A 21,005-nucleotide genomic window follows, 5' to 3' on the forward strand; every position below is an offset into this window, starting at 1 on the left:
GTTACCCTTAACTTCATCTTTTTACTATTCTGGGTAACCAAATGGAAAGTATGCAAAAAGCACTTCTGCATTTATTTGAAGGTGTGATAATAGCTGTTTCAAAAAGCACATGTACTATGCTCTGAGTTGCAAATAAATTACCCATTTTCCCCCCAAAGAACACCATTTTTACTTGAAAGAGTGGCTGACAGACAAACTATATGGTTGTTCAGATCTGGTAACTGACAGATATTTTTTCAAAAATTGACAAAGTGTGCCTATCACTTCAAGGAAAATAATTGACAGTATTTGTTGCCAATGATAAAATTTGTTATTTTAAGTGATAATTAGAATTTTGGAAAACTTTTATCTGCCACTGTGAGCTTGACAGATTTCCATTACTTATCCTTTTCTGATGAGATCAGTACTAGTGTTAAAGAATGTGATTTGTGTCAACACTGGAGGACCTGCATAACTTTAAGTAAACTAATATTTTACAAATGACCAAGTATGATGTTACAAAATCAAGCATGGATTAAAAGATCCATTCAAAGTGCATGATAAACCAAGAGATTTCAATGTAACAAAGTACAATGATGAATCCACACTGCAACTCACCTTTAAAAAATTAATACTGCTGAGTTTTGGTGTAATATCAAAGAATATGCACAATTATTCAAAAAGGCTCTTAAAATGCTCTTCCCTTTCCCAACTACATATCTGGTATGAGACCAGATCTTCTTCAGACATTTACTTTAACCAAAGCAACATACTGCACAGAGCGCAAAAGCAGATATGAGAATCCCGCTGTCTTCCATCAAGCCAGACATTAAAGAGATTTGCAACAACTGTAAAACAATACTACTCTTGTCATTAAATTGTTGTTTTGGAAAACAGTTATTTTTTATAAAAATATTTCACCTATTTTAACATGTAGAGGGTGTACTATTGTTATTTTAAAATTAATAAACATTTTCAAAATTTGTTTTAATTTCTAAGATGGTAAAAATCAAAAGTTACAACCCATATTCTTGAGTCTTCAGTACTTTTTAAGAGTATAAAAGGGTCCTGAGACAAAAGATTAAGAACCACTGGCCTATAGTGCAACTAGAGTGGGGAAAAGCAAAAAACCCAAGGTAGAATGTAATGATGCCATAGCCCTACTATTCTTGGACTATTCCAGCTCTTCCTAAACTATGATACCTACCAGGCTCTTGAAATAGTTTATTTAGCCCTGCTGTCAATATAATCGAAATGAGTAATTCATTTAGAAAGCATGGAAACGGCTCAAGCAATAATACCAAGATGTGTTAAACCAATTTGAATTGATGGGTTTTTCTTTACTCCTTTTCTAAATAAATGGCCTAAATTAAAATTGGCTTTATTTCCCTAGTATAAACTTAGCCTATAAAGAGAAGTCTTTCACAAAGGACTATATAATATACAACTCTCTTGGAAATGCATCCCACACAATCAAATTAGTAATGAAAAGCTATGGAATTTGGTTCCCTACCTCTCAACAATAGGGAAAAAAACCCTAGAAATCCTACACTGGTGCTAAGGATCAGGATAAAAAACATTTTTGCTTACTCTGCTCTGAAGGATACATAAGAAATTGGTAATGGTGTATATTTCTGGGAGAGAAATTATGGAAACTCACTTTCCACTGTATTCTTTTCACACTGTTTGATCTTTTAACCATTTGCGCATAATACTTATTCAAAAATAAATATTTTTAAGACACTATTTCTACATCACTCATTTCTCTAGTCTTTTACTTCAAATGCAAATTCCAAATAATACTAGATATGAAAATCATTAAATGCATATTTGTTAAATAAGCAATGGACACACACCTCATAATACCTGACAAAAAAATCATCAAAAGCAAGCTCTCCATCAACCTGGAAGAGATCAGCCACTCATTACCAAAGGAATACCTGATTACCTGATTACAGGACTATCTAGCATCCCATCCATCTGCCAAACATTAATTGATATAGTTGCTACTTCAATGGTAACTTTTCATATTCACCACAGCACTTGTTTTAAGAAATATTCTCTGAATAGCACCAAAATAGGTAAGTTTAAAGATTCCTTTAAACCACGCAGCAACATTAAATTGAGTTAATTTTGCTCCCATTATGCATTAGGCCCTATGACTTGATAATGTAACACTTACAACAACGTAATGTGACAATGTGTACTTGGGTCTAAATAACTACACAATATACAGATTTATTATACCAATGAAAAAGACTTGGGAGCTTTAACCAATTCTAGTTTAATGAGCCAGTCTTATGCTGTGGCCACAAATAAACCTAATTCACACTTCGGATACATGAATCATAGTGGCTACAAGGTGCCCAGCATACAGGAAAACCGGACCCACTGTAATCCGTACTTGCCAGACCAGTCCCACACCTCATGCAGGGTTCTAGGCTTCACATGATTGATAATCTAGGGACTCTGACAAAGTGCAGTAAAGTCAGGGTCGTTTGGTATGTGGAAGGCAACAGTTAATGAGTAAGCTACCATGTGTTAAGTACTTCACAGAAATGTTCCTCAAATCTTCAATGATACAGACACTATTATCCCTGTCTTAAAATGAAGGCAATTCAGACTCAGGATAAATAACACTCAAATTTGCCAAGCTAGTAAGTGGCATTTAAACCCAGAGCCCTAGGAAACTAACACAGTCCCCCAAATCTATCTTTCCAGCATACCCCATTACCTTTTCAAGAAGGCTGAATGGAGATCCTAGAAATATTTAAACTAAAATAGAGACAGCTCAGAGGACTTTATAAGAAAATAGAAAATATATTTGTTTTTGAAGTCCTAGAGAAATAAGACCAATAGGTAAAAGTTACAGGGTGAAATTTCAGTTGAAATTAAGCTTCCTAACCATCTAAACGTCTTCAAGACTCAACAGACCTTGAGTAAGTAGTAAATTTCCTATCACTGGATGTGTTCAATAAGAGACTAATAACTTTAGGGAACAGACCTGACTTAGATGGCTTAGAATCCAGTCTCACCCTAGGTCCTAAACATTATAAAGTATTAGATGGCACCTCAAAAGCCTAGTTATAAGGTAAAATATTATAAGTGAATTTTGCAAGGTTTCTACAATCATTTAAATGCTGCTTTTTATGTATCGGGCGCTGTGCTTGACGATGAACACGAATATACCTACTTTCATGATGCTTACAATCTGGTGAGAAAGACAGACATGTATCAAGTAACATACAACTATAAAATGATATGTGCAGAGACATATATGGTGAAGGAAAGTACAAAAATGAGGCAGATGTGATAAAACTTCCCTGAGGAAATGATACTTGAGGAGAGACCTGAATAAAATTTATTAGATTTTACTAGGAAGAGAAGAGAGGAAAAAGCTTCCCAGGCAAAAGCAACAGCAATCGGAAAGCCTTATGGTTAGGGGAGCATGACTGATACAAAATGAGTCTAAAAGGTAGCGATGGCTACATTAAGGAGCTCTGTCCTCATCCTAAATTCAGAATGGGGGGACGTGATCACACCTGTGTATTTGGAAAAGATCAACTCATCCTGGTTGCACTGACATCACTGGTGCTCAAAGTGAAAGCGGGTGGGCCAGTTTAGGTTATTGCTCCGGTTCCGGAGAGACACAATATCAACTCAGACAAAAGTGGTTAATAGTGAAATGATGAGGACAAATTGAGCTTATTTAGGAAGTTAAACAGGATTTCACGATATGGAAAGACCAAGGTTTTTGTTCTGAGAAACTCGGTGAAATGATGGTACCATTCACTGAGGTGAAACAGGGCTAAGTTTGAGAAGGGACTTTCATTTTGGGATGTGGTACATTTGAGGTATCCAAAAAATGTCAATTAAGCCACTGGGTATAGAATTCTGAAACTACTGGTAGGCCAAATCTGAATACCCATATTTACATGGAACAGCTGCCCAATCTTTTATTTTTAAGGGAAAAGTTGTTATAAAATAATCATTATTCTTTTTAAAAAGGTAATTTCAAAATCATGCAAGTTTAAAAGAATCACTACTATACCAAAACCTTAAATTAATACTAAACAACATTACCTATTTAAAGGGCATTAGATTTGGCTACCAAATGGATTTCTTCAAAAAATCTGGGTAGATTCTCGTTAGAATTAGGTACTGCTCTCACATTTTTCAGACACAAAAAATGAGAACAAAAGATTAAGAGGCAAAAAATTCATACTTTTTATTCCCAGATTCTCCACCTCCCACTATGTCTGGAAGATATTGTTTTTAGCGTCTTAATTTTTAGGTATACACGATCAAGTTTTTCTCCTATAAAATATCCTACTCTTCAAAGTGGAAGGGAAGAGAATACTTTTTTTCTTCTGACACACACCTCCTCATGCTTTATATTATACTCAGATGAAAATTTACGATTACATTAGATATTAATTGTCATACTTAAGGGACTATTTACCCTAGAGTTGCTTTTCATTTTGCGTAAAAAACAAAAAACAAACCAGCTAGCAGAAGGATTAAAGATAGAACGAATTGAGTAGGCAGAAAATTTACATCACTAACTCTAAAGAGAATCCACTATATAAAATCTTTAAGGAAGTTAACTTTGAGAATGATTATTTTTCCTTATGTAAAATTAGAATTATATACATCACATACTTCTTTGAGGACAAGTATAAATTAGATTACATAGCATTTCATATTTGTGTGTGTGTTTGTGTATATATGTATCTTTTGAACTCCCCATAGTTAATGCTAAACAGGTTATTTTTTACACTTGTATATTATACTGCTGTTACTAATATCTAATTTGCTCTCAGTGGGAATATAACAATTCAGAAGTTCCCAGGGTAAAATAAAAGATCAATAATACGTATATTGGTTCACTTCAAGAAGTAGGAGGGCAGAGTGGAAAAAGTTATTATGTGAATATGTGAATGAAATTGAGGTTAACCCAGGATTTAGTTTTCATTCCTCACTAAGTAAGCTTTCATAAGCAAGCCTGTCTGCCCTTACTCCAAGTTACACTGACCTCAGCAAAACCACACAAGAGCATGAAACAGACAGTAAGCATTTCCTGGACAAATTTATATTTGGAGAGAAACTTTTAAATATCTTTTATATTTCATGAAAACAAATGGATTTATAACTTCCCCATTAAGAATGTTCCAAGGCAAAATAGATAAATATTCTTAAACATTATTGGTTCAAGACAGTATGCATAGTATTATTCCATATTATCATATACAGTATGTATAGTGTGTGTGTGTGCACGTGAGTGTACATGCATACTTAAGAAAATATCTAAAACCATATATATTAAAATATTGTTAATTATCTATATGGCAGAATTATGATTATTTTTAATTTTCTTGCCTTTACTTTTCCACAATGAACACACATATACATGCCTTTTTACTGTAAGAATATATTCTATTTATTGTTTAACATGTCATAACACAGACTCAGAATTAATTTTAGAAGGAATTTTTATTTACAAAAAACTTTAAATACCATTTCTATCCTCTTCATTTTTCAAGTGGGGAAACAGAGACCCAGGGAGGATAAGTGACTTACCTGACCGAAATTTCACAGAGTCCATAGGGCCATAATTATATTATTCATATTTATGTTTATTTTTTTCTGATTATAAAAGTTAATGCATTTTTATTGAAGATAATTTGAAAAATAATAAAAGATACAAGAAAGAAAATGAAAATCACCTAGATGTTTATAAATCAAATATACCTACTGATTTTAGAGGATTTTTTTCTTTCTAAAAATTTTCATTCTCATGATAGTAATACATTTTCAGTGTTGAAAATCTTTTAAAATACAGAACCAAAAATAAAGGAAGAAAGGCAATTTTAAAAGAAACTTTAACTCAATCACATAATTGGTGATGTCAGAATTATTTCTCTAGACTTAGTACCTGAAGCCAGTTTTGGGTCAAGAGACTAGTTCTATGATGGTGTTTTTACTCACCACCTTGGTTGGTTCCTTAATTTGTGGGTTATTTTTATATGGAAGATCTCTTGCTAAGAATTTTTATTTCATTGTTGTTTGATGAAAGACAAAGGACCAAAAGGGAAAAGGAAAATCAGGAAAAGTTCTATTTAGGGATCTTTGCAGATTTAATGAATGTAAAGATAACCCACAAACACAATTAGAAGTTACATAACACAAAATTTCTCTTTAAGATTACCCAATATATTTATTCATATCATTCTTGTATTTACTAATACTTTTATAGGGTATCCTATAAAACATTACCAACTGGAATTAATTATAGAAAAAAAATCATGAGTTATAAGCAAATATGTTTATAAAAATAAGCTACTTAAACTAATTAATTACTAAACCACCATTAACTCAATTAGCAAGACATTAAAAAACTGTTTATTTCACCTTTTTAAAATTTCTGCCTTCTATAATTTTATAATGCACATAAGCGTATTAGTACATAGCATAGGAACATCATTTATAAATGGGATTCAGAATGTGTGCTCAAAGTTTTACTTGTAAGGGTGACCATGAAAAGCTGGAGATCACTGCCCCAGAATTTAGGGCCCAGCTAACAAAACTGTCTCCTAATCTAATTTCAAAAATCCAAAGATCAGAGAAAGAAAGTATAAATGACTATCTAAAATTTCAGAATGAAATAGTCTGGGAATCAAGTAAGTTCTAATATGGAACATTATAAAATAATTTGCTTGAATTTCTAGATTTTATTAATGGCTTAAGAACTGTGGACAATAACGATTTGTTAGCGTTAAGTCATCTTAGGTCTTAAAGCATTCCATAATTGTCATATTTCAGGAAGACCATATAATATAGGCCAATGGCATTTTTCATCTCACGGTCAGAAAAATTAAGCAAGGAGAGAATAAATGTCTTGCCACAAATCATTAGATTAAAACATTTGCACATTTTTAAAAACTTCCAAATTATAAGCAACGCCCAACTTAAAAATGATTTTTTGAGTGCTATCTATGAACCACTTAGCTTTCTTTCAAACTCCCTTTTTCTTTAAAACAACAGTAATTTGATCCCCCACAAAGCCTGCTGTGTGTAGTGCATGGATAGTCATGTACTAGTGTGAATACTGGAGTATTTTAAAACAAAAAAATCCAAGGAGTCCAGAAGACTTGGCAAAATTCTAAAAATTGGTTAAGCTTTGCTCTGGCACCCCTCCCACCTTCCTTCTGGTTCTCCTACTCTGATCTCCTAGAGGTGCCTCATATCTCCCCAAAGTTCCTCACCTGAGACACCCACTCAAAATTTCTTTCCCTTGATCTACCAGTCAGGTAACTGATTTCAGCCAACTAACAACCAACATTTGACTTAATCATTAACATTACTAAAAAGGCCCTTGATTTCCTTGCGTGTTAAGAACTCTGAGAATCTCAAAAAACTTACGGACCCTCTCCCCAGGAAAATCACAGAGGTACATACACAAAATTTTTCATACAATTTCAAAAGATCAGGATCCTAAGGCCAAAATGTATCCATGAAAACCCAGGTGAAACTTAACATGTAAACATTATGAAACCTCAAAACCTTTTAAGAGAAGTCTGAATTTTAAGAGACTATATACTCAAGTATACTCTACTATATACTCAAATACATAAACTCTAATTGTTGGAATTTAAGTCCTCTCCAAGTGTTTTTATGCTGTAATTCCCAAGAGAGAAGGGGAGGAACAGGACCTGCCAAGCATGTATTACTAAGCATGAGTCCTCTATTAAATTGGGTTTACAGGCCCTACCCTTATATCCAATAATGCTCTAGAAATCTACTTTGTTTAACCATCATAATTCCTGGCAAACAATACACACATACACACACAAATACATTCAGAACATTTCTTTTAACTCTTAATTTCCAAATCCAGTTTTCACCCCAGTGAGCTAGGTCTCACATTGCTAAACTCCCTGTTAAAATTCCCTTAACCCCATCCTGTTTCTTCAACCCTCACCATTTATCTTACCTTTACCCACTTTTTCAAGTTCCCTCAAAAGGCCCCTCTTCATGCACTTGACCCTGATACAGGTGTTGCACAAGGTTGCCCTTAGTCTTTTCCTCACTCCCGACATTACACTCTTTTGCAGTTTCTATGACATTATGCTAATCAATACGCCTCTTAACTGATCCCCCTTTCCCTTGAACTCTAGCCCAAATCTGTCAATAGGTAGCTATTAGACATACCTTCATTCCCACATCTAGAATCATACTCTATTCCCTTCCTCCTCAAATTCCGTTCTTTTCTATACATTCCCTATCTTAATTAAAGGCATCATCTGTGCACCAAGTACAATCTGTAACTCCCCCATGCTCTTCCAAATCAGGTCGAAACCTCATCAGCTTCATTTTCCACTACTCCCCAAGTACAGCAAAATCGACTTGCTACTTCTCAGACTATCAACACCCTTCCGCTAGCCTCTTTTCCATCAGTAAAACTGCTACTCACCCTTCAGTCCTACCTCAACATGCCCTGCACCAATCTTCCCTAACCTCACTTATTCTCCTTGCATCGCCCATCCTTCTCCCCAGAAGGAATTCATCCCTCCCTCTGTAATTCCACACCCCTCTTCCTTTACTCTATTTTAGTTCTCAACAAGTTGTAGGTATTATAGTTAGTTGAGCCCTTATCTTTCTCCCTTACTAGACAAGGCCCATGGTTTGTTACTCTAGCACCTAGCACATGCCTGGAATACAGTATGTCTTTAATCAATGTCTGGTGAATGAATGGCAAAACTCCAAAGTAAGGACACACTTAAGGTTATTTCTCAATGGAGAGTACGCCTCATCCTCATTTGAAGATAAAACAATTAAGTCCCCTAGCCCCTAGCTCCCCATTTCTAGTCCTCTGCTTAGTTTTAAGCAATGTTTCATGAGGACGTTTCCTCACTTCCTCTTGTTCTTTGTAGGTTGAGCTGCCAGCCTTACCACATTAGCATTCAGTAGCAGCAACAAAACAGACTCCAAGTTCTAAAAAGCAAAGACTTTACCAACAGTAAAATACAAGCTCTTTTTTGAAAATGGTCTTAATGCTTATGCGTATAAAGCTCATTCTTCATGATTCTGAAAAAGGCATAGCAGTTTATCCAATAGGCACCTTTTAAGAGCTAAGAAAATACCCACTTAAACTGTCAGCCAAACTTTTCACATTTGTAACCTCAGAAATCAGGGTCCATGAATTAATTTAAATACTAGTTATATACTAAATACAGTATATACAGTAGATGGTCTAAATCACCTGATGACCCCATCAAAAGTAGCTCTTTAGCTTGTTTTACAAATACTTGCCTCCAAAATTCCAGTGATCACCCCAATCTGTAAAAGGTTCTTTTGTTAGTATCACTTCCTCTTCCCCCTGCTCCCCATTTCTCCCAACAAACTCTACACACACACACTCCTCCCTTACTAGAGGTGGCTTCCTCAAGAAATTACCTGACGGCCCAATAGTAGTTTGATAAGGCAGGCTATGAGATGTGGGATTCTGGAGAAGATTCCTTATGTTCAGCTTATCTTTTAAGTGACTGCTATTGATGATACAATACAGATTTGCCTCAAGAGATCACAAATGTGGTAGCTCTGCCTTAATTACCCCGTTTTTTTGTTTTCTTTTTCTTTTTTTAAATATACTAGAGTATCTTTATGAAGTATTTCTGATTTTTCTTCAGTTCATTTAATGTTCACATCTTAGGACACTGTAGGTATACAGACATGATGAAAAGGAAAACAAATAAAGCTTTTTTGAAGCTTTGATAACTAAACTGCGTTGAGTGGGGTTAAAAACAAATTAGCCTAATTCTAAACTGCACTTCAGAAAAAATACATATCCCAAGGTATATATAATCCACTTATTTTCCTTGAGCAGTCAAATATTCATTTTCCAATAAATTTTATTACATCAAAATAACTTCAGACAAAGCATTCTTGTTGCTCCAGGATTAAAAGTTTCCAATAGTCCAATGTGGTTGTAATCTTCTGGAAACACCTGAAAATGATTTGTTTCCCCTTCTTTTACTATTTCTCTTCCAGCCTGTTCACCTTAGTAGAATAAAAATACTAACTGAAAAACCAAGAAAGTGGGTAACCCAACACCTAGCTAATAAGGAAGAAACTAAATGATACATAATGCACAAAAACTAACATGTATCCGAGCCTCAAAAAACACTAATTGGACTTGGTCTAAATAAAATGTTTCTAAAATAAACTTAACAAGTGGTTTCTATTTCATTGCTGTTTTACTAAGCATTCATGGAAAATTATATTTGAGTAAGCTCAGGCTGAAAACACAAGCTTTAGCTCTCAAGGAAAACATAAAAGAACAGAGAGAAAATGTCCTTCAGTATAGAATATTTTCTGAAATGTTTTTTACAAAGCCAAAGATTGGTATTGATTTTCCAAATACTACTTATATATGTATTAATAAGCATCACACACAAACATCTAAATTCAAGTATCACATTTCCTGGACTAATTACAGCCCCAGACAGAATACATGGAAATGCTTAAGGTTAGAGTACACACTTCTGAGATCAACAATCCAACTTTTCACAGTAGCACTGAGTGGATGAACAAGCCTGCTGCAGCATGAAGCAAGGGGCTTGCAAAGATACCTGACAGAAGCTGAACGTATGAAATAACTTCCTGTTCTCCAGAGAACTGGAAGGTGTGCTTCTAAAGGCTGACAGTTCATAGTCCTTCCAGAAACTGAAAAATCAGCACACCTTTTCAAATACTTGCGGAAAAAAATTTAATTTCAATAATTACTATTCATCATTATTATTCCCCAACAAACATTTACTGAATGTCTTATTACACATAAGAAAAGAGGCATAAAAATTTAATCCCAGACCCCACGGAGCTTATATTTCCCTTAAAACAGTCACCCATTTGTGATTATTTCACATAAAATACTTCTTGACAACAACCCGGGGTCTGGTTGAACCTGCAAGCAATGCAAATTCAGGTATTTAAACCATGGGAAGTCGGTCTTCAGCTCCTTAGCAAAATTACAGATGGATGCATAATTGTGATTTAATAAAACAAAAACCTACAATTTGGGGTTCCATTGGAATGTACATGAATTGGGAGGGAAACCTGGAATCCCTTCTCCTTTTAATCCCTTCTGTGTCTGAACAAGGACCCTCATTATAGTTACATCCCTTAGTCCAGAAGCTAAATTTCCTTAAAACCTGGTGAGAAAACTATTTCCATGAAAACTCCTGGCTTGGGGGTTAAGAAACTTTTTCTAAATGAGAACACCACCACTAACTTCTATGTAGAAAGTTATTTTCCCTCATATAAGCTGAATTTGAGATGGGGATAGAGGGAAGGCAGGCAAGATGAAATCAGAGGACTTCAAATAAGGATGCTGTCAGAAGAAAAAAAAGTCCCTTGACACAAAAAATTCTGTACACAATTTAAGTATACTACATTACATGTGATAAATGTATGTTTGTTTTTGCACCCAATAAAATAAGGAAATTACACTCTGATGCGCCGACAGAATTAGTCATATTTTTACTATTTTATGGGATAACACGTCAAGAACTTTCAAACATAATTCTAGGGAATCAGGTTACTACTGAATAACACACACAAAACCAGCATCTCCAAGGTCCCTCTCCCCTTTCCCTTCAGTGAGGAACAACCCAATAACTTACTGTTCAAGGCCAAAGGAAAAGAACTATTTTAAAGGCTGGGCAGAGATGAAATGGGGAAAGGGTCACTGTTAACGCAGATGATGCCCTGGGAAAGCTGACAGGTTCACTCACACTACCTTTTACCCTAAGAGTTTCCCAATACACTGTCTCTACACACTTAAGAAAATGTGCATTTCGCTCTGACCACAGAAAGCACAACTGACACCAGCTCTAAAGTAAGCAATTAATATATTCTAACCTAATGCTTGAAAGGAAGGGATGGAGACCAGCCTACAGCTCCTCCAACTGGTTGAAGCGGATACCACTGGAAGCCCGAAAAATATTAAGATTTTTAAACAACTTCAAGTTCTGATGGGCACTGTTAGATACACTGTAGAAACTTTGGGACCAGCCATAACGACACAACAGGTGAGAGAGGCGGTGGCTATCATTGCACAGTGAAGTGGATACCATGCGGGGGCAAACCCTTGAGTCCTCGAAAAGCTGGGAATATGGTATAATATCCATGCACAAGGCAATCCAGAGCCCCTGTCTTTCCAGTAGTAAAGGTTCGGTTCCTTCCGAGAGTCGCGCCACTCCCCCGCTCTCTCACCCAGGGGACCACCACCCCAGGCACAGGAAGAACCACGGCCCCTCCACAGGCAGCATCTCAGACGGGGTAGAAAATACAATGTCGCTCCTTATTTCTGCGTACAAAAGGACTTTGCGCCCTCCTCCTCGAACTGCCGTCGCTGCCGCCCGGGCCGCCTCCTAACTTGCAAGAAGGTGGGCAACGCGCCATATTCCAGCGTCCCCCAGTCTACCTGGGTAACAAGCCCACGCCACCCCGGCGGGAGGGAAGCTTCGGTCGCCCCAAGAGCCAGCCTCCTCTCCCGCAGGAGACAGCGACTCCCGCGCCCCGGCCCAGCCCGCCGCGCCGCCCGCGGACCAGACCCAGGAAGGGCCGAGGGGGCAAGCGGGGAGCCGCAGCTCCGGTCCCGCGCAGCCCGCCCACCTCCCGCTCCCGGGCCCGGCGCGCTCTCCCCGGCTCCCCGCTCCCGAGCCCGCAGGATGGCCGGGCCCGGGTCCCGGGTTCCACGGTAGCGAGGAGGCCGCGGTCCCGAGAGCTTCAGGCGGCAAGGGAGGCCGGAGCCCTGGGGCTCTCGGGAGGGCAGCGCTTCCCTCCCGAGCCCGCCAGGACGCCTGGGGCCTAGTGCGGCCTGCGCATCCTCGGGGTGGCGGTTTGACGGGCCCGGGCCGGGGCCCCCGCCCGAGGCCGGCCGAATCCGGCGGGGGCCCAGGCCCGGAGCCGGGGGCGGCAGGGTGCCGGCTGCGGGGCGGGCCGGCCGGCCGGCGGGCGGGCGCCGTGTTGCGGCTGCGCCGGGGCTGAAATAGCTGGAGATTGCGCGGTAGGGCACTCACCTCAGAGCGGCTGCGCTACCGTGGGCCTGCGCCGTGGAGACTGCGACCGCGCCGGCTCCTCGCAGCCTCCTGCCACCAGCGGCAATGGCGAGCGCTGCCGCCTCTGCCGCCGCCGTGGGGGAGGGGAGGAAGGGGAGGCACGCACGCGACGCACGGGCTCGGCTTCCCCTCCCGGCGGCCGCCATGATGGGGAGGTCGGCGGTGCCTCGGCTGGGTGTCCTGGAGGGTGTTCGGGCGGAGGGCCCCTGCCGCCCCCCGCGGCCTCCTCGCGGTCACATTTCGCTTCAAAGGCTTGGATGGGGACGAAGCCACGAAAGTAACTGGATTCGTCAAATGTGGACGCCCCGGAGAAGTGGCGCAGGCAGCCCAAGATGGTTGCTAATGTGGAAATAGAACATTTCTCGACCCCCAGCCCCGGGAGTCAGGAGCTCCTGAATGTACCCACACAATCCAGAGGGGGCTTTGCCGCATCTCCTCCCTAAGCGCTGCCTTGCCAGTCGCCTCCTCACCCTCTCTTTGGAAGGACCTCTGCTTTCCTGTTTCAAACCCTGCCCGGGGATTTAAAAGCGAAAGTTTTTGTACAGAGCAACATATTAATGTATTCTATCGTGCATGTGTTCGGCGAACATATCTAGAGGACACTGTGTGTAGCAGATATTTTTATGGGCGTGTTGGATATGCACCTATTAGGAAGACGGTCTCTCTCAAGAGGCTTACACCATGAGGGGAGGGAATCAGGAGTAATGGGGACCCCCACGCAGGTGACCGAGAAGGAGGGGTGGATAGTAGAAAAACAATCTAATTTTAGAGACACTTGGAAGGTAGTTTTTGTTCTTTGTGTTTTAAAGTGTGATCAGGAGACTACCTGAGTCAAAATCACCTGGGGCTGATTATTTAAATACGGGGCCCCAATTGGTGTCTCCAGCATCTTGGCTTCTTAGCCCAGGAACCTTCATTATTAACATCCCCCTCCACCCCAACTCCCCCACTCACATTCTCCTGCTGATTCTCATGTACACCATAGTTGAAGAACCGTTGCTTAAGGAATTGCCAACTATCTCAAAGGGTGTCAGACAACAAAGCAACAAAATCAGGAGACTTTAATTTTCAGCAAAGTTCCATTTCCCTCCAAATTCAACATCTCCGAAAGTGGAATGTCTTTATCCAGCGTTTTCTAAGAGGAGTGAGTGGCACCACCCACCAACCAGGTGCTCGAGTCAGAAACCTAGGAATGATCCCTTGCTCCTTCCTCTCTCCTTCAAGTCTCCACATCCAATTAGATGTTTAAAACTGTCAGTCCCTGTCGTTTCTTAACGTGGTTCAGGCTACTATCATCTCATCAAGACACCAGAAAAACCTCTGTGTGGTTTCCATGCCACAGGAATTGCCTTCTCCAATCCATTCTCCACCCTACAGCTTGATTGGCTTTTTTAAAAAGTAAATCATGTCATTTTCCTGCTTAACAGGCTTAATAAGATCCCATTACACATCAGTTAAAGTCTAAAATTCTTTGACGTGACTTCAGGGCCCTCTAACCTCACCCTCTGCTGCCATCTCTGACCTCCTCTGTCACAGACTTCTCCTGCCAGCTACAGCCAAACAGCTCTCAGGTCATACAAGACAAGAAGTTCTCCCATCTCACAACTTTTGCAAGGACTGCTCTCTCTCCACAGAACTTTTTTCTCCTATCTCTATTCACCTGTTTAAACCTTCACCTGAATAATCTCAACGACTCCTTAAGGTCTCAACATTAATAGCATTTCCTCTAGGAAAGCATTCCCTCATCCCCCAGCCCTTGAGTGCTTAGGCCCTTCCATCATCACATCCAATACTTTACCATCTATGTTGATTGAGCCCTCACAAGGTCTCATGCCCTATATTAAGTCCTTTACACACATGATTTCCTTTCTCATGTAATTCTCAAGTGAAGCCCATGAGATAGGTACTACTATTATCTCATTTTGCAGATGTAGAGGTTACTTGCCCAAACCCAGATGGTAACATGGAGACAGGTTTGAAAGCCATCAGCCTAAACTCAGAACTGTGTCCTTAACCATTCTCAGGGGTCTTCAGATTGCAGGTCGATACCTACTGATGAAGCACAAAATTAACTTAGTGGATCCTGACCAGCGTTTCATAAAATAAACAGATACCAAACTTTGTAAGGCTTTCGTTTTGTGAAACATTTATTTCACATATATAAATGTACGTACATAAGTGTGTGTGTACTATATCATGATATAAAATGCATTTCTTACTGGCTTACAGTTGCAAGAAGTTTGAAAGCACTGCATTAGTCTTTCTGCACAGCACCTCTCAGACCACGCATGGGGCACAATCTGGAACCTGCAGGAGGGCAGAGAGTGTGTCTTGTTCGGGACTTTATACCAGCATCTCTTGCAAAGTCTGGCTCACAGTAGACCTTCAATAAACATAGCAGAAAAGACCTCTGTTTCTACCCTCTGCAGAAACGCAAATTACTTTCTTAAGACAAATGAGCCCGGGAACCCCAGTCTGGATGACCTAAGATTCTAGAATCAGTCTCAGAAAAAGAAAAAAGAAAAGAAAAGAAAAATCTACCTTAAGAGAATAAAGAACTGGATTCTAACAAATTCATCTTTAGCATGAGGGAGTCAGAAACTGTAGACAGTATAATGCAGGAAGAAAACTCCATACGGGAAGAGGTAGGCAGTAATTGAAGTAAGAAAGAAGGGGTGACTCAAGATGACTTAACCCTGAGGCCCAGAGCAAGGAAAAAAGGAAGCCTAGACCCTTGAGAAATGGCTGGGAGCTCAGCAGCTTGGGGGATGCAGGAGATTCCCAACTTGGCTTTGCTTTCGGTAAGCTGATGGTCATTCGATTGATTACCTGTAAAAAATTACTGTGTGTGCTAAGAATCAAATACGTGGTGATACAGATAATATTTTCAACAGGTAATCAGAGTTAAAGTTATGTGGGAAATTTCACAAAGCAACGGACCTTGATTTGGCCTCGAAAGGCGGGCAAGATTCTTAAGGGCATAGAGCAGAAAGGTGAAGACACTATAACTGGGGGGGGGGGGGAGTTGGGGGAGACTGAGCCACAGGCCAAGGTGTGATACCCTCAGGTGTGTTTAGTAAGTAAAAAGGCGCAGGGGGTCTCAGTTTGAGTAGCCAGCATTCAGGCCTGTCTGAGGTGGTTTACTCACCAGTGGGACAGACCCTCTAAGTAACAATGGACAGTTGACTTACAGGAGGCTTTTAGCTCTAGAAGGTAGTCAGACTTCCCTTCCAGTGTTGCCTGTGTGAGTAGGAGGAGATGAAGATGAAGAGAGACGGGCTGAGGGAACTTTTCACAAGGGACTGGAGGACCCACTGACAAACTGCGTGGAATCCTGAGAGCAGCAGCTTCCCCAGCTCAACTTGGAAATGTGCACAGTTCCATCTCCACAAGGATTCATAGGAAGCTGACACCATGTGAGCAATTCAAGGGCTGGCCCAGGATGCCTCTGCATTTCCAGAGAGCGCTGGCCCCAGCAGCCGCACCGCCATGTTTTCAGAGGCCCCAGGCCTCCACTGGGGAGGCCTGTTCCATCAAAGCACTTTCTACCTGTGAAAACTTGGCAAGTCCCTTAACCCTTTAAGCCTCTGTTTCTTCACTCATGATACGGAAGTGAAAAGAGAGACTACACATAAAGGGCGCAAGCAGTGCCTGGCACCCAGGAAGCACATAGTAAGTGCTGAGTATGATTAGCTTTTTTCCAATGACCATTAATCATGTAAATTGCTTGGTACAAAATCCGGGTATGATAGATAGTGGCTGCTGGGTTCATGATGATGATAATGAATAACTGTTCCTGAGCACATGTAAATATCCTTGGGGACTCCCTCCCAAAGTTGGGGAGAACATTCAGGGGATGCCAAGACAAAGGAGCAGTGTGTAACAAGGTTGGAAATGTCAAGGTGAGTTTTTTCATGCCTGAGGCTGATTTGGGAGGAAAGGGATAGAAAAGACTATTTATTATTACTTTTTAAAATTAGTAATTGATTTATTAAGGTAACAATTTTTAAAACCCATTTCTCTTTAAGCTTAATCCACTAGTCTCATCTATTTATAAATCTAGGAAATATTAACAGTCATTTTCAAAGGGCCTCTTGTCCCCAAATCCAAGCTGATAATCCCTGTAATATGCATCTTCTGTTCCAAGCTGGTTCCTGAGTGTCTGCCCTACACATGAAACTGCAAACTATGATCGGGAGCTGATGTCATACAGACAACTCCAAGTTCAATAGGTTAAAACCTGACCTTGTTATCTTCCCTCTAAGCTGTTCTTTCTCCTATTGTCCCTGTCTCAATTAACACTGTGTATTGGTTATAATGTCTTAGAATCTTTTTTATATGATGTCTCAGTTCAAGTCAACACAAATTTATTGAGCACCTACTATGTACCAAATGCCTGGGTGTTGAGGATACAGTGGGGATACATGGGCCCTGTCCTTCCCGAGAGGAGGCTGAATGGCTGATTAATACTCTTTCAACTTGGTTGGAATACACTAAACTCCCTTAAATAACTGTTTCACTTATAACATTGTTAATGATTTTTCATAAACATTTTAAACAGCATTTTTATACATTAATTTTCATTTTATCTTTTAAATACTATATTTAAATGCCTGAACTAACAAACAACACCTCTTTATATAAGTAATAACTAACTTAATGAGCATTTACTGAAAGTCAGACACTAGTGCAAGCTCTTGCATGAACTTATTTCCCTCACAACAACCTCATGAAATAGGTACTATTATTATATTCATTTTACAGGTAAGAAAACAGTGGCACAAGAAGTTTAAGTTACTTGCTCTTAGCCATCTATCATATAGCTATTCATCCAATAACTCTTAGAAATCTAATATATTAAGTATATAAATATAGTGAATGTCAGATTCTCTTTCAATGCTATTTGCAAACTGGTAAAATTCTCTAATACAATTCTAGAATCAGTTACCCAATTATATATTAGGTTGGTATAAAAGTAATTGCAGTTTAAAAGATTAAAAATAAACACAAAAACCGCAATTACTTTTGCACCAACCTACTACTTCACATTGGAATCACAAAGCTAATTTTTCAGATTTTCTAACATAAAATCTCTTTCCTACATACACTGAAAATACCAACTTGCACAGAATATTACCAAAGTTAACACAAAAATATGAATACTATGGACTTGATTATTTCAGCATTCTCATATGTAATTCCGAACCTCCTTAGGACTCAATGACATTTTGCATCCTGAGCAAGGTGAGGTTACTGCCTCAAGCCAAGACTGGGCTTACCTTTGCAGAAGAACGGGGAATCCTGTCTCAGCAGGCTGAGGTTGCCTTTTAGCCAGAGGATTGGCCAACATGTGCCAGAGAGATTCTTCTGCCACCACTGTGAACACATCAAGTCCCTTTTATATGATATGTATCACCAGGGTTCTCCCAGACCCTACCCTACAGATTAGATTTCCATGATGCCTCACCTACTTCTTTCTGGACCTGTTGATTGGGTTATGAGATGGATGAAAATCTGGTAACCGCCCAGGTTCCTCCCCCTCTTGATTAGATCCAACTGGCCTCATTACTGGATGATTACATTTGGCATTCTTTTCCTATTCTTGCCCTGTCTGCCACACTCCCAAGGTCGTTCTAATAATAATAATAATAATGATAATAATGATAGTAATAATAGTAATAGTAATCCTAATAAAAGGTAGGTTGAACCAGGCTATAGAGGGTGCTAATGGCCTCCTTAGGACGCAACAGATAGTTTTTGACAATTTTAAGTAAACCACGAACAAGATCAGAATAGTATATAGATTCACCAGGAATCCAAATATGAGTTGAGCCACTGGTCCATAGAGGGCACTCAAGGCTTTCCCCTTTCTTCACTCTCTTTAGAGCAGGGTCAGAATGGTGAGCAAGAAAAAAAAAAAAAAGAAGAATGGTGAGCAAGAAATTTCACCCCATCCCCATAAAGGAAGAAAAGCTTGCTAAAATTGGAGAATATGGATTAAGTTACATTCTCTAGGGGCAGAGCCTTTAAAAGGTAAAAGGTTCGGCATGAGTAGGTGCAGTCTCCCACCTTCCACACATTCCGAGCGGTAACAAGGGCAGCCCTTGCCCCACTCAGATGCATCCCGGCCAGCATCCTCTTCAAGTTCTAAGACTCATATTTGGACATTGATGAGGAAGAGTAGACAGAAACAACCCGAGTCCGGCCTATTTTTCCTGACTTCTGCACTGTGGTTTGAGGCCAGATACCCAGCTAACAATAAAGTTCTCCTTCGCCTGCTTGTGTCACTGTTTCCTGTATGCATATTTCCCCCAGGGACATCATGGGAACGGGAAATGGCTGGCCAAGGCAGGATTCAAGCATTCCCGGATCCCCAACCAAACATCTTAATACCATCTTAATATTAATCCTGGAAAGATACGCAGAACTCCATAACACACCAGAATTAGGCTGGAGATGGCTAAGGAAATGAAAAGAAAAAGACTAATGGAGGAAATACAGGAAGTTTCAACACTGCTTGGTAGTTGGTGAGATGTTTAGTGACTAGGAGGGCAAAGGTCAGAGGTAATTCCAAGAACTAAACAACAGAAAGACAGAATGATGGTGGTATGGATGACAGTGATCTAAAGGGACAGCCAATTTAGATGGAAAGAGGATGTGTTTGGTTTCAGACAGCTTGAACGATGGGTGGCAACAAGGAAGCCATGTGTTTTGGGAAGTCAGAAGGCTGAGGCAGGGCGACCAGGGGTGGAATAGACGCTTGCACAACACGGAGAGTGAGTGCCTCTTTAAATTTTGTTCCTTTGGTGCCTTGCTAGGCTCACCTTACTCTTAGCTCTGGCTTGTAGTGAGCGTCCATAGGAATTCAGAAAAGTTAGTATCTGAGCTGAACGTAGGGGCGGGGGGAGGTGGACTTGTTGGCAAGGCCATACACCTCAAGGTGAAGCAACGTCATGGAAAATACTCCCGCAAGAACTCACAGGGGCTGCTCTAGGATTATCAGACTCTTGAGTGCAACTTAAGGGTACAGAGCATGAAGGAAACGGGGATAGTAAGAAAAGAGAGGGAACATTAGGTCAGATTCTGCAGGCACTAAGAAAATAGTGATGACTGTTAAACTGGGAATGACATCATCAGAGCCGTACTTAAGAAGATTAATTGAACAGAATAGCATGAAGCAAAGGAAGGGCTAAGGTCAGGGCAAACAGTGGCAGGCTATTGTGTTAATCCAGGCAGAAAGGTGACAATCCAAACAAGTGGGCACTGGGAATGAAGAGACCATGGGAAAAATATACAATTACTATAACTTGGCAGTGGATTGGATGTTAGAGACAAGGGACTAGAGAAATTGGAACTCCTGTAACCTCTATGCAGCTATAACAAAGGCTCCTTCTGGAAAAGAGCCAGTAGAAAGACATTGAAGCTACAGGGAAAAAGAGGGGGAAATTGATGGAGCAAGGCCCTAAGGTGAGAAAGCACAAGAGTGGGGGTGGGGCGGAAAGGAGGTGGAGGCCCTGCACATTTAAGAGAAGCTAGAGCGGAAGAAGAAGGATGTGAGGGTGTGGGTGTGTAGGGAGCTTAACGAGGGAGAGAGAATTCAAGTTCATTATTCCCAGTTTTCTCTGTGAGGCAGGAGACTAAGTCATCTGTTGAAAGGGGGCCCCAGAAATAAGGCGCTCAGGAGCTGTGTGAATGCGTGGGAAAAGGCCTTGCTTAGGAAGAAAACACCAAACAAGGGCAGACAAGAGGGTCGACCCCGCTGCTGGGGCACCTGAGGTGTACCGTTCTCTACACTCACCCTCAGCCAGACATGTGACTATCTGAATTCCAGCGAGATGCGCTGAACGCCAAGCCACACTGCTCTCCTTCTACACAGAGGAAATAGCCGTTATTCTTGTTTCCATT

At 40.2% G+C, this 21,005-nt stretch overlaps 1 protein-coding gene across 3 annotated transcripts in view; it reads right to left on the reverse strand.

The window, feature by feature from the left end:
- Positions 1-13,436, reverse strand: part of NRF1 (nuclear respiratory factor 1) — a 117,002-nt gene extending 103,566 nt beyond the window's left edge. The window contains exon 1 of one of the 3 annotated variants that reach the window (XM_019751370.2): positions 13,062-13,436. The gene's annotated coding sequence lies outside the window, so the exon portion shown is untranslated. The remainder of the gene's footprint in view (positions 1-13,061) is intronic. The other 2 variants (XM_019751361.2, XM_019751352.2) reach the window with 2 other exon arrangements.
- Between the last annotated feature and the right edge of the window lie 7,569 nt (positions 13,437-21,005).

The sequence above is a fragment of the Rhinolophus sinicus genome, linkage group LG11 (genome assembly GCF_036562045.2).
Source record: "Rhinolophus sinicus isolate RSC01 linkage group LG11, ASM3656204v1, whole genome shotgun sequence".
NCBI classification, from domain to species: domain Eukaryota; kingdom Metazoa; phylum Chordata; class Mammalia; order Chiroptera; family Rhinolophidae; genus Rhinolophus; species Rhinolophus sinicus.